Raw genomic sequence first — 3,300 nt, forward strand, 5'->3', positions numbered from 1 at the left:
GGTATGTGTTGACATTGAAGATCACCCATATAAACCATTTTTATACGTTTTCAATCACGCGATGTTTTTCTTTTCCCGGCATTCAAAGTTTTTCTAAGCAATAACACTTCGAAGGCCAATTCTTTCAACGTGATAATAAACAGGACACATTTTCAAAGAATCAAATTAAAACAAAAACATTCCCCAAGTTATGCCAATTTCGTTGTGTAATGGGAAATTTCCTTCCCGATCTGGTGAAAGCAACCGTTTCCAAACGACTGACTGTCAGGGCTGGTTTAGGAAAATTCGAACGGTTGACCGTGGAAAACCAAGGCGCCCCATCGCGTGTCGGAATTGAACAGCAAAAAATAACGATAGACAGAAATCAACCAAAAAAAATCCTTAAAGTATTAGAAGGCTAAGAAACCATTCGTAAATGAGTACATCGCTTGAAAAATGACATCATTTTAAAAAATATTCCAGCAATTTTGCTCAGGATTAAAATGCTAGATGTTATAAAAATCTTCACTAAAACTAATACGTTGGATCTCAAATTGTTTAGTGCAGTGACATTTTACACTGAAATACCCACCACCTTGACACTAGTGAACGTAATCATCCCCCCATTCTAACGTGGCCTGGCGTCTAAGCCTGCATTTTTTGTTACCAGCCAGCAGCTTAAGATTAGCCAAGATAGCTGGTGCCTGTTTCCCTGGCAGGTGGAAAAATGGTTCGATTGATCGATTTCCATTCTTTTCAACTAGTGTTACAAACAATCAAGAACAATTAAATCATTATTTTAAAGAAAACCAAGAGTATTTCTTTATTGACGAAAATGCTTTTATTTAAACACCCCAATTTAAGATTTTTCTACATATTTGATACAGTAAAATCACAATGAGAAAATTTGTGCTTTTCATACAGGGGAACAACTAAAAATCCCTGCAGTTTCGATTATTCAGGAGTAAAATGCATTGCCTAGTGAAATTAAAAACCAAAACTATGAGCAAGAAAGCCAGTGAAATTTCGTTATAACTATTGCTTATAGGTACCTAACTTTCTTCAACTTTTTCCTTGATTTCTTGGGAAAAAATCCTAGCTTGCCTGGAATTTTGATAAAAATTTAGAAATCAGGTGCTCAGGATTTTAACCAAATTAATAGTTTTGGAAACCTCGTGATGTAACTCAACTTTGTTTCTCAGACCTACAACACTTCAGTTCTCTGTTATTCAAAGTAAAAAAAAAAAATCTAGAAAAACATGTTCTGGAAAAGACTGTAGATCAGCTACGGAATGCTCAAAAAAATTTAACTTTATGTCTGAGAAAGTTGAAGTAAGAAGCTATACGTTCTATAGAAGGATATATTTTTTTGAGATTTTTAAAGATTATGACTACGAAAATGTAAAAAAAGAGGTATACAACCGTACTTTTAATCAATGAACCGTCGTGTTCAAGACACACCAGATATATTTTGAAAATAGGATTGAAAAGTTGACGTAATTTGGCACATTTCCGCATGTTTAAATTGTCGATATACGAAACACAACATTTTTGGCAAATTTTCAAACATTATAATTTGAAATTTCTCAGATTTATAGCACTACTAGCTGATCCCATACGAACTCCGTTTCGCATTTAATTTAGAATATGTCATGAACAGTTTGAATGAATTTCAGTTGCCAGGCATTTTCAGATGCATTTTTTTTCTGTCGTTTGCTACTAAATTTGAAATCATATATGAATTTTCGTCTCAATGCGACACAAAATTATTGTAAAAACAAATTTATCAGTTAATACGGAAGACCCCCTTATTGTCGTTTGATTCAAATATTGAAATTAGAAATCAATTGACCGTCCCAACCCCCGTGTAGAAATTTCGACCCCATCGTTGTTTAAAAACGGAGTTATTGCCATTAAATTAAACCTCTTTCGGTGGCTTCTTTTACAAACTTCGAAATCGATTGTTCTTTTCTCAAAATTCCCGTGTGCAAATTTTCAAATCAATCCATTGCATAATAACGTCAACATCACAAAAAACACTGAATAGTTAATATGGACAACCCTTTTGGCGTCCTTAATAATTCCTATATGAAAATTTTCACCTCAATCCGATGTATAATAACCTCAATATCACAAAAATATTGAAAAGGTTACATGGATGACCCCTTTTGTCGGCCCCTTACACTGAATTTGCTGCCTGAAATCAATTGTACGTCATTCAAAACATTCGTTTACAAATTTTCATCTGAATCAGATGTATAATAACGTCAATACATCAAAAATAGCAAACAGTTAATATGGACGACCCCTTTAACAGGCCGCTCACACTAAATTTAAAACCGGCAACCGATTGTCCGTCCCTAAGAATATGCGAGCGCAAATTATATTCTCTATCCGATGTATAATAACATTGAAAACTGTATATGGACGACCCCTTTTGCCGGTCTCTTACATTGAATTACCTAAGATAAGAATACCTAAGACCGATTGTACGTCATTAAAAACTCTCGTGTATCAATTTTCATCTGAATACGATGTATAATAACGTCAATATCGCAAAAATAGCGAAAAGTTAATATGTACGACCCCTTTTATTGGCTCCTCACACAAAATTTAAAACCTGAAATCGATAGTCCGTCCCTAAAAACTGTCGTGTATCAATTTTTATCTGAATCCGATGTACAACAATGTCAATATTGCAAAAACAGGGAAAAGTTTATATGGACGACCCCTTTTGCCGACCTCTGACCCAAAGTGCAATACCTGAAATCAATTGCTCATATCTCAAAAGCCCCACGTGTAAATTTTCATCACAATCCGACAAAAACTAACGTCAATATAGCGAAAACAATATTTGTCTTGTATGGACGACCCCCTCCAAAAGGGGTCATCCGAAAATCTGAAAACATTTTTCATCTTTCCTGGTCCTAATGAGTATCCATGCCAAATTTCAGCTCTCTAGCTCTTAAAACGGCTGAGTCTATAGAGTACAAACAAACAAATAAGCCCACAGAAATTGCTTTTTATATATATAGATAATTCAACTTTGCACTGGATTTTGAGTATATTTATGCAAGATTTCCGCAATAAATTTATATTATCAGAATGTCAATTTCATAACGATTCTAGTGGTGTAATTACATAAGCGCTGTGATAGTAACCAAAAATGAATGATTGGTTCACTTATTCATTTTATTTTATTTATTTTTTATGTTGCAGCTTGTGGGCGTAAAACGCTTGTTCATAATTACCTCCTTGTCTATGGGGTAGTTATGAACAGTGTTACGATTCTTGTTATGTGATGATTTTTAGTATTGGCTT

The sequence above is a fragment of the Uranotaenia lowii genome, chromosome 2 (genome assembly GCF_029784155.1).
Source record: "Uranotaenia lowii strain MFRU-FL chromosome 2, ASM2978415v1, whole genome shotgun sequence".
Taxonomy (NCBI): Eukaryota; Metazoa; Arthropoda; class Insecta; order Diptera; family Culicidae; genus Uranotaenia; species Uranotaenia lowii.